Below are 12,418 nucleotides of genomic sequence, written 5' to 3'. Positions count from 1 at the left end.
ATTAAAATATTATTTATTAAATATATTATTAAGTTTAAGGAATTTGAAGAGAAATTTATTCATTCTGGCCATTTCAGTTGTTGTCCAATTAATTATATTATAAATATTCTCCAATGTATTTCAATATGTGAAAATGTTTTTAACCATATTAATTGCTAATATTTAATAAAGCATGTAAATAAAGAAAAAACAAGAAAATTAGGGCATTAAATTAATTTATTTTTTTGTTATTCATTCATTACTTTATTTTTGTTTATTTTATTTTAAATATCAATACTAAATAATTATAATAATAATTATATTTAATAAAATAAAATTGAAATTAAAATTAATAATATTGATAGTAATACTTAAAACTCCATGTATTACTACAATTTAGTTAAATATTTGAACATTTATTTATTATTTAAATTTACTGAAAAACAAATAAATAAGAAAAGTAAAAAATTAATTCTATTTAAAATAATTAAGTTTATATTTAATAATTGAAAATAATAAAAATTAATTCTATATATGAGGTTGTTGGTGTAAACATATTATTACTAGTGGAGATAGAAATTATGTAAAATGTAAGGAAAAAAACAATATTTTAATTGAATTAGCCTCAAACCTTATGATAGAAAATAAGAGAAAGTTTAATATTATTTAAATAAAAGTTAAGAAATTGAAAAAAAAATTAAGTGATCAAATTAAAAATATAATAAAATTGAGAGACTGCAAATAAAAATTACTCAATTTTTATTAATTAAAATTTTGAACTAGTACGGTTAACGGAATCCTGATCCAATTTATTGGCCCTAACTGTGTCTCTTTAGAGTTGCTCATCTCAAAGGCTGAGTGCAATGTGTTATCCTCTAATTTTGAGCTTCTGCAAGTTTTAAGGAGGTCATTTTTAAAGTTAGTATTATTGGGCAAAAAATAGGAAAGTCATATCAATCGCTAACAATAATTAGCAATTGGAGTGTTTGATTGGCCAAAATTATAAAGGAATTAATTTTCCCCAAAATGGGTACCGGCGATAGCATTGCAGAGAAATTGGCTGTCTGGTATTGAATTGATAGGTCTATGGGGAATTAGCAGGAGACGTAGGTGTAGGCGTAGCGCACAGTCTTACGGGCAGTTGGACATGCAACACGCGGCGTAGCGCACTCCCATAGGCCTACGGAGGCATGTGTTAGGGAGAAGCGCAGATAGAGCTGTGAGGACAGGCTCGCCGGCGGGTGCAAGCAACGCAGGGACACACGCAGTAGCAGTGCACAAGCGTCGCGATTGGTACATGCCCGCTACGAAAATGAGTACAATCAACACGCCCGTGTGAACTTACATGCTCGAGGGCGCACTGATGGTACCTATAGAGCATCGGTGGGTGCTGATTGGTGTACAGTGAACGCGTAGTAGGCCTACCAACTCTCTTTCGGAGCACCCAATGGGCAAGAAAAATTAGACAATTTTCTAAAAATTTTCCACCGACCAGCTTAACTCTCACAAAGTCGGTAAAACTGGATTTTCATGTGGAGGATTTTTATGGTCCATTTGGATGGACACTTGTGTGGCTCTCGTAATTTCTTATAAAATCCAACAATTCTAAAACTTTTCAACCGCATTCAATAGAGGTGGAGTTTGCCTATAAATGACTCACTTTCCTTCCATTTTGGGTACATGGCAGAAAATCTGTAACAGTCCGGAAATCGGACCGCTACCGGCGCTAGGATCAAGATCGGCTTAAGGCCGCCGGGACCCGTAACAAGCCAAACATACATCCTGTGAACCTGTTTAATCCCATACATGATCAACAACATACATAAAAATTAAAACTTTTCTTTCATTCATTCTCTCATACACCAAACTCAACCTGTGCATGTACTAAACATAAACATAACCATAAACATTGACTCTTCTTTGGGGATCTCATCAATGCCCCAATGGGTGACATAACATGTGTTGAGTTGGTTTACATAAACATCATAAAACATCTGAGATCATGTATTAAAAGGGATAACAATACTCTATGGTCAAGCACACCTCTAACAATCATGAACATCTTTACATTACATTTCTATACTGTACTTATACATGACTGTACTAAACATAACATCTCAACATTATTCATGTCCACACTATCTATTACATAACCAAGACTTCATTACTCTTGCTGACCTCTTGGTCTATCCTGTACCTGCGAACCTGGGATTTAAGGGAGAGGGGTGAACTACAAGAGCCCAGTGAGCAGAATAATAAAACATTTAAAATATATGATAACATGGAATGCATCACATCACAGCTAATCACATCAAGGATGAATTTGTCACCAATAGTCCTCTACATAGTCCAACTGTGCCAGGGGCGTGGAATGGGCCTCACTGGTCTTTCTCTTTCATAACATAACATTCCGACTGTGCTAGGGGCGTAGAATGGGCCTCACTGGTCTTTCTCTTACATGGTGCCAGGGGCGTAGAATGGGCCTCACTGGTCTTCCGTACCGTATCATCATCATATCGTAACATACGAGGACTAAAGGATCATTCAACATTCATCCGCATTATCAACATATTATGCAATGCAACATATTCGTGAGTTCTAATGCAAACACCCTAGTATATCACATGGCATTCATGATGCGTGAATCATGCTAAAATTGATTTATTTATTTTAAAGAATAAAGAGTTATTCCACTCACTTATGGCTAGCTCTGACAGACACAGAAGCAGCTGAACTCACTGCTGGGGTCCTCGGTTCCTCGAGTCCGAACCTACACAGGTGGACTCAAATGAGGGACCAAACATACATGAATAAGACTCTGAAATACTCCCCAAAAACCCCTTAAAAACACCTCAAAACATCCATGGAAAACATGCAAGGGAAGGCTGAACAGGGCACTTTCGGCGGCAGGTTCGGCGGCCGAAAGTCCCTCTAGAGCCGAAAGTCAGGCAGGTTCGGCGGCACCTTCGGCGGCCGAAACTCCTAGACAGAGACGAAACTCATGCATGTTCGGCGGCACTTTCGGCGGCCGAAACTGCCCTCCAGAGACTAAAGTCCTCTTTCGGGGGCAGGGTTCGGCAGTCGAAAGGCTTGCCTCCCAGGCAGGTTCGGCGGCCGAAAGTCCTTCGGCTGCCGAACCTGGTTTCTGCCAAAAGGGCAGAAACTCGGTTCTTCATGCACAAAAGCCTCCCATTCCATTCCAACATGCATAAACCTGATCTACAACATGCATACTCAAGCATACAAGCTCCTAGGGGCTTCACACTAACTTAAACCCCAACTACAACACATCAAGCAACCACAAACATCATACATTGCTCAAAGACTTAACATAACCCATAAAACCAACCAAAACCTAAACATGCATTTCTACCCCATAGATCAACTTAAAACTTGTTTAAAACATGCAATGAGCTCAAGATCGGCTCTTACCTCTTGAAGATCGAGAGAAAGATGACCTAAACTTGAAAACCCAAGGAAAAGAGCTCCTGTGTATTCCAAGCTTCAAAACTTGCTCAAATGCTCAAAATCTTCAAAATAAAGTGAAAACTCATGAAAATCTCAAAAGATCTGAAGGAAGAACTCAAAAATTGGTGAGGAACGGCGGAGAGCTCACCTTGGCCGAAAATGGGGAGAAAAGCTCGCCCATTTCGGCTAAGGGACCCCTTTATAGGTGGCTGGCCAGGCCACATTCGGGAGCCGAACGTGCCTCCACATGCATGCCATGTTCGGCGGCCGAACCTGGTTTCTCTCACTTATGCCTTCGGGGGCCTAAGGCATACCCGAAACACATGCATGTTCGGAGGCCGAATTTGAGGTTCGGCGGCCGAACCTGCATCTTCCTCCAAGGCTGTTTTCATTTAAAATTCAACTTCCTTTTCACTTAAAATCATAAAATACATTAAAACATTTTATAAAAACATGGTTTTTCCCTTCTAGAAGTTTTCGACATCCGAGATCCCACCGGAAGGTAGGGATTCCGATACCGGAGTCTAGCCGGGTATTACATTCTTCTCCCCTTAAGAACATTCATCCCCGAATGTTCACCAAACAAACACAAGCATGGCATACACATAACATACATACTAAGCACATAAAAATCACCTTAGAAGAGATGAGGATATTGCTGGAGCATGAACTCCCGTGTCTCCCAGGTACACTCTTCGATGTTGTGGTGATTCCAAAGGACTTTCACCATCGGGATTTCCTTGTTTCTTAGCTTTCTGATCTGGGTGTCCAGGATCCGTACTGGCTGCTCAACATAGGTGAGATCCTCTTGGATCTCCACATCAGGCTCACTAAGAACCTTGCCCGGATCTGACACGAACTTTCTTAACATAGAAACATGGAAAACCGGATGGATTCTTTCCATTGAAGCAGGCAAGTCCAGCTTGTACGATACATTCCCAATCTTCTGCAAGATCTCAAAGGGTCCGATGTACCGTGGAGCTAGCTTACCTTTCTTCCCAAACCGAATCACCCCTTTCATTGGAGACACCTTGAGCAATACCAAATCCCCCTCCTGAAACTCTACTTGCCTTCTGCGGATGTCTGCATAACTCTTCTGTCTGCTTGCAGCAGTCTTGATCCTTTCTCTGATTATGGGTACTACCCTGCTGGTGATCTCTACTAGCTCAGGCCTTGCCAAGGCCTTTTCTCCAAATTCTTCCCAGCAAACAGGTGATCTGCACTTTCTTCCATACAAAGCTTCATATGGAGCCATCCCGATGCTAGCATGATGGCTGTTATTGTAGGCAAACTCCACCAAAGGTAGATGCTGCCTCCAAGAACCGCCAAAGTCCAGCACACACATTCTGAGCATATCCTCTATTGTCTGGATGGTCCTCTCTGACTGTCCGTCCGTCTGTGGATGGAAAGCAGTGCTAAAATCCAACCTGGTACCCATGGCATTCTGCAGACTCCGCCAAAACCTGGAGGTGAACTGGGGTCCTCTATCAGACACTATTGAAACCGGAACCCATGCAGCCTGACGATCTCATCAACATACACCTGCGCCAACTTGTCCACAGAATAGCCACTCCTGACAAGGATAAAGTGAGCAGATTTGGTGAGTCTGTCCACAATCACCCATATGGAGTCCAATCTATTGGACGTCGCCGGTAACCCCACCACGAAGTCCATAGCTATATTCTCCCATTTCCACTCTGGAATAGGTAGTGGGTTAAGCATTCCAGCCGGCTTCTGATGTTCCAACTTCACCCTCTGACATACTTCGCAGGCTGACACAAACTATGCCACTTCTCTTTTCATAGCTGGCCACCAATAAACCTTCTTCAAATCTTGGTACATTTTGGTGGCTCCGGGGTGAACGCTGTATCTTGCATTATGAGCCTCTCTCATAATGTCTCCTTTTAGCCCTATGTCGTCTGGTACACACAATCTGCTCCCATAGCGGAGGATCCCCTTGCTGTCGAATCTGAACTCACTATCTTTGCCTGACTGAACAGTCTTGGCAATCTTCACTAACTCTGGGTCCTCATGCTGTTTCTGAGCCACCTGCTCCAGAAACACGGGTGCAACTCTCATTTGGGCTACCAAAGCACCTGTACCAGACAACTCCAACTGTAGACCTTCATTCATGAGCTCGAAGAACTCCCTCACTACTGGCCTCCTCTCTGCTGAAATATGGGACAAACTGCCAAGTGATTTCCGGCTTAAAGCGTCTGCCACAACATTCGCCTTACCCGGATGGTACTGGATCTTGCAATCATAGTCACTAAGCAATTCTACCCATCTCCTCTGCCTCAGATTCAGATCCCTCTGACTCAAGATGTACTGCATGCTCTTATGATCGGTGAAGATCTCACATTTAACCCCATAAAGGTAGTGCCTCCACATCTTGAGTGCAAAGATCACCGCTGCCATCTCTAGGTCATGTGTAGGGTAATTCAACTCGTGCTTCTTTAGCTGCCTAGAAGCATAAGCAATCACCCTTTCGTTCTGCATTAGCACACAACCCAATCCCACACGGGACGCATCACAATAGACTGAGAAGTCTTCATTACTAGATGGCAGAGCTAACACTGGTGCTGAAGTCAACCTCTTCTTTAGCTCCTCAAAGCTTTCCTCACACTGGTCGGTCCACACAAACCTCTGGTTCTTCTTAGTCAGTCTGGTCATGGGAGCTGCAATCTTAGAGAAGTCCTGAACGAACCTCCTGTAGTAACCTGCCAAACCCAAGAAACTCTTGATCTCTGTCACCGTAGTGGGTCTAGGCCAGTTAGCTACAGCTTTCACTTTCTTGGGGTCTACATCGATTCCATTTTCTGACACCACATGCCCCAAGAAAGAGATGCTCCTCAGCCAGAACTCACACTTAGAGAACTTGGCATACAAGCCATGTTCCCTCAAGGTCTGCAGAACTAACCTCATATGATGGGCATGCTCTTCTGCATTCCTGGAGTACACTAAGATATCATCTATGAAGACAATAACAAAGTGATCCAGGTACTGACTAAACACTCTGTTCATGAGATCCATGAATGCGGCAGGGGCGTTGGTTAACCCGAACGGCATAACAAGAAACTCAAAATGCCCATATCTGGTCCTGAAGGCTGTCTTCGGCACATCCTCTTCCCTTATCCTTAGCTGATGGTACCCCGATCTCAGATCTATTTTGGAGAAACAACCTGCTCCGGCCAGCTGGTCAAATAGATCGTCGATCCTTGGCAACGGGTACTTATTCTTGGTAGTGACCTTGTTCAACTGCCTGTAGTCGATACAAAGTCTAAGGGATCCATCCTTCTTTCTCACAAATAGCACTGGAGCACCCCAAGGTGAGGTACTCGGTCGGATGAAACCCCTATCTACCAATTCTTGCAACTGTTCCTTAAGCTCCTTCAGTTCTGCTGGTGCCATCCTGTAGGGAGGAATAGAGATCGGTCTGGTTTCAGGCATCAATTCTATCTCGAACTCTATCTCCCTAGCAGGTGGTAAACCTGGCAGTTCGTCTGGGAAAACATCTAAGAACTCTCTGACCATTGGCAATGAGGCGGGCTCTCTGACATGACTATCTAGCTCTCTCACATGAGCTAGAAAACCCTGACAACCCCTCCTGAGGAGCCTACGAGCCTGTAGGGTTGATATCATACCTCTAGGTGTACTCCCCCTGTCTCCTCTGAAGACAACCTCTGACCCATCCTGACATCTGAACCTGACTACCTTGTCCCTGCAGTCCAAGGTAGCACCATGGGTAGATAGCCAATCCATCCCTAGAATGACGTCAAAATCTGTCAAATCTAGAACCACAAGGTTGGCAGATAGGCATCTTCCCTCCACAAAAACTGGACTATACTGGCAGACTGACTCTGCCACTGACGGGTCACACTTGGGTCCACTGACCCATAGGGGACACTCTAACCCAGAGACCATCAATCCCAACCTCTCGACTGCCCTCGGAGCAATGAAAGAATGCGATGCACCAGGGTCCAATAAGGCATAAACATCAGAACACCCAATGATGAGATTACCTGACACTACGGTGTTGGATGTGTTTGCCTCCTGCTGAGTCATGGTGAAGATCCGTGCTGGAGCTGACGGATCCTCACCCCTGAAACCCGCTGAAGAAGAGGCTGCCCCTCTTCCTCTGCCTCTGCCACTAGCCTGAGTCGCGGCTGGAGCTACTGGCTGAGCCACACTGCTTGAAGCTGTCTGCTGAGACTGTGCCCCAAAAGTTGATCTAGGGCACTCCCGTGCCATGTGTCCCTCCTGCCCACATCTGAAGCAGGCTGTCGTCCCAACCAGACATACTCCTTTGTGCGGTCTCCCATATTTCTTGCATACTGCATTATCTGCACCAGAGCTTGAGCCACTCCCTAATCCCAGACCTGACTTGATCTTATTCCATAACTTGTTCTTCTTTGGCTTCTTGGTGGTACTGCTCCACCTCTTACTACCTGAACTCAGAGAAGAAGGGTCTACTCTTCCCCCACCTGGGGTCTTGGAACCAGAAGGCTGTGCTACAGACTGCTTAACCTTCCCCTCAATGATCGCACTAGCCTCCATCCTCCGAGCCATATCCACAATGGCATGGAAGCTCTCCCTCTCTGCTGACTGAATCAAGGAGGAATACCTGGAATGGAGCCTCATGATATACCTCCTTGACTTCTTCGGATCTGTATCCAGATTATGCCCAGCAAACGGCAACAGCTCCAAGAATCTGTCTGTATACTCCTCCACACTCATCTCCTCCGTTTGCCTCAGCTGCTCGAACTCAATCATCTTCAATTCTCTTGAACTGTCAGGGAAAGCCCATCCTGCAAACTCATTGGCAAACTCCTCCCAGGATAGACTATCCAACCTCGGGTTCACATAGTTCTTAAACCACTCTCGGGCCTTCTTGCATTTCAATGTGAACCCAGCCATCTGAATGGCTCTACTGTCATCAGCTCCTATCTCATATGTAATTGTTTTGACCCTCTCAAGATACACAAACGAGTCATCACCGGTTTCATACTGGAGAGCACCCAGCTTCATATAATCGGTCATTTTGACCTTGCTCCCCCCAGATGAGCTAGGCTTGGGGTCTTGGGTCATAGGGACAATAGGTGCTGCTGGTGGTGGAGGAGGTGCAGCATCCCCTGGGGTAGGGTTTGCTGTACCTGGATAGAAAGATAGGGGTGGGTACATAGGGTACTGTGGATACTGTGGGTAGGGCATCTGAGAGTGATAGGGGTTAAAACTGGGGTACTCTGATGTGCCTCCCATCGAGTACCCGGGATTATGTGAAAAGGGTGGGTAGTAAGGTGGCTGAACAAATCCCGAGGCCTGAGTACCTCCTTAAGACTCTCCCACATCCTCTTCCGACATACTCACTCCAAGACTGCCGTCCCTCCTCTGATCTACATCCATACTATCCCCCACATCCTCTGACATGCCTCCTTGAACTGTTCCCCTCACTGATCTGCTTCTACCCAAATCCAAAGACCTTCTAGGGTCTCTTACTGCTCTGTCCCTGCTGGACTTGCTTGACATTGCCCTAGGCAATGCAGGAGGACGGGCATCAGTGCCCTCGTCCTGAGGTGGTACTCCAGTCAATCGTGCGGATCGACGAGTTCCTCTCATCCTGTTTTCTGAAAAACAGTACACATCACATAAACATTAGCATCAAATGGTTCATGTGCAAACACATGAACCCACATCACATACATCACATACATAGCATATCATTAATGCACATGCATAAAATCATGGCATTTCACCTCATCATACAAGACAGGACTCAATATCCTATCCTAGTGGACATGATCTTCTTATTGTGCTTGACCTTCTATAACATCTATGAGCCCGACACTCTAGGTCCGACCATATGAACCTAGGGCTCTGATACCAATCTGTAACAGCCTGGAAATCAGACCGCTACCGGCGCTAGGATCAAGATCGGCTTAAGGCCGCCGGGACCCGTAGCAAGCCAAACATACATCCTGTGAACCTGTTTAATCCCATACATGATCAACAACATACATAAAAATTAAAACTTTTCTTTCATTCATTCTCTCATACACCAAACTCAACCTGTGCATGCACTAAATATAAATATAACCATAAACATTGACCCCTCTTTGGGGATCTCATCAATGCCCCAATGGGTGACATAACATGTGTTGAGTTGGTTTACATAAACATCATAAAACATCTGAGATCATGTATTAAAAGGGATAACAATACTCTATGGTTAAGCACACCTCTAACATCCATGAACATCTTTACATTACATTTCTATACTGTACTTATACATGACTGTACTAAACATAACATCTCAACATTATTCATGTCCACACTATCTATTACATAACCAAGACTTCATTACTCTTGCTGTAATGACCCGGAACCGATACCCCTCTGTAACTGTCCGAACCCGCTACCGGCGCTAGGATCCAGATCAGCTTAAGTCCGCCGGGACCCGTAGCAAGCCAAACATACATCCTATCACCTGGTCAAATCCCATACATGATCAAAACTTTAACATAAAAACTTAAACATCTGATGTACAAACCGAACCTGACCTGTATGCGACATATCTGAAAACATAAAAGGACCCCCCTACTAGAGCCCTCATCAAAACTCTAGCTGGGTCTACATAACATACATCAAGCCGGAGTCACATTCAAAGAACCAAACCTAACCTGTGCATGCATCAAACCACAACACAAGACCTCCACTAGGGTCCTCATCCATTACCATAGCGTGGTACACAACACATGCCACAAGTTTAGTTCAAACATAACTCAACATCTAGCATAACATACATCATGTATTAAACAGGGACTAACCAAGTCTCAGGGCCAAGCACAGTACTAATCCATAAACATAACTCCACTTACTTTACATTACATTCTCTTACAAATCATTATATGAATTTATAATACATGTCCACACTAAAAGTACTAAGCTAATACTATTACATAAGCAAAACCTTTACTCTTGAGACTTCCCGATCAACCTCAAACCTGCAACACTGGGGTTAGGGGAGAGGGGTGAGCTAAAAAGCCCAGTGAGTAGAAACAAAGAAAACAGTTCATTAATTACATGCTTTCATGAAATGCGTCACAGCACAAACAAATCATATCACGGATTGGACCTAACCCCAAAACATCCCTTCCAGTCTCAGTATGCCCGGCTCGGCCGGGTCTCACAACCTTCGTATGCCTGGCCCGGCCAGGTCTTACAACAATTGTATATGTATGCCTGGCCCGGCCAGGTCTCACAACATCTCTAGGGCTAGTGGGGTCATCCTTGGTCCAATCTCCATCAACAGTAAATAATGCAATGCTTCATATTCGTGTAACTAGTGCAATCAACCTATACATATAAACATGATGCATGAGCATACTTTAGGCATTTGATTTCATAAAATAAAAGATTAAGTTTAGTTCTACTCACCTCTGGCAGACGCTGGACTGTCTCTGCAACTACTAACACTGATGGCCTCCTTGATCCCTCGGGTCCGATCCTACACAGGTGGACTCGAATGAGGTGCCAACACACTCTAAACAACTCATAAACAACTACCCAAAAACCCCTTAAAACATCACTTAAACATGCATAGAAAACAACCTTGAAAAGGCTGGACAGGGCACTTTCGGCGGCACCTTCGGCGGCTGAACCCTCTCTCCAGAGATGAAACTCGGGCACTTTCGGCGGCACCTTCGGCGGCCGAAAGTCCCACTCCAGAGATGAAAGTCAGACACTTTCGGCGGCCGAATCCTTCCTTCGGCGGCCGAAAGTCTACTTTCAAGCCAAAACTCAGCTTTCGGGGGCAAGGTTAGGCGGCTAATCCATGCATCCAAAGGCAGGTTCGGCGGCCGAAGCTACTTTCGGCGGCCGAAGCTGAGTTCTTCCCAGAAGGGCAGAACTCAGCTTCTCATGCATTGAAGCCTCCCAAACCTTCCAACACCCTAAAACAAGCACCAACTTAACCAAAACATGCATAAACCCTTAACCATGCACAAATGAGCTTAAACAAGCTTAAACTCCAACAAAGAACATCAAAAAGCATACTTAAATGGCTTATGACCCACATAAGCCAAAACCAACAAAACTATCCAAAACTTCACTTGCTCTTTCCCAATCATGCATACACTCTCCCACATGCATAAACTAGCTTAAACATTCAACATAGCATCATATAAACATACATGAGCATCACATAACATACATTGGGCATAAAACCCACATAAATCCTAACATGCATATCTACCCATACTCTACCATTAAAACCTTCATAAAACTTCAAAAGACACTAGGAAAGCAAAGATCTACACTTACCTCTTGAAGATCGAGGGTTGCGTGATCTCTAACTCGGAGGTGTGGAGAATCCAAGCTCCAAAAGCTCCAAGCTCCCAAAACTTCGATCTAAGCTTTAAAACTCTTCAAAATAACCATGGAACTCATGAAAACATGAAGGAGATGAAGAAAAACATGAAAACGGCCAAGGGAGGACAAAAACTCACCTGAGCTCGAGAAAGGGGGAGAAAACTCGCCCATTTCCGATCTGAGGGCCCTTTATAGGTGGCCTGGTCGAAGACCTTCGGCAGCCTAACGTGCCCCCTAAACTCATGCATGTTCGGCGGCCGAACTTGACTTTCGGCGGCTGAACCTTGGCTCGTTCAAACAAGACTTTCGGAGGCCAAAGGCACTCCCGAAGCCTTTCCATGTTCGGCGGCCAAACTTCACTTTCGGCGGCCGAACCTGGCAAATGCCTCCTTGGTCTTTTCTTTTCAAAACTCTATTCTTTTTCATTTAAAACCATGAAATCAGTAAAAACCCTTTTTGAAAACACATTTTACCCCTCTAGAAGCCTCTGGCATCTTCAGAAATTCTAGATTCTAATGGATATTCCGCCAGAAGGTAGGGATTCCGATGCCGGAATCTAGCCGGGTATTACACTTGCTGACCTCCTGGTCTACCCTGTACCTGC

This window comes from Manihot esculenta, chromosome 2 (genome assembly GCF_001659605.2).
Source record: "Manihot esculenta cultivar AM560-2 chromosome 2, M.esculenta_v8, whole genome shotgun sequence".
In the NCBI taxonomy this organism is placed as follows: Eukaryota; Viridiplantae; Streptophyta; class Magnoliopsida; order Malpighiales; family Euphorbiaceae; genus Manihot; species Manihot esculenta.
The sequence above is the reverse complement of the archived record's forward strand: the minus strand, read 5'-3'. Positions refer to the sequence as shown.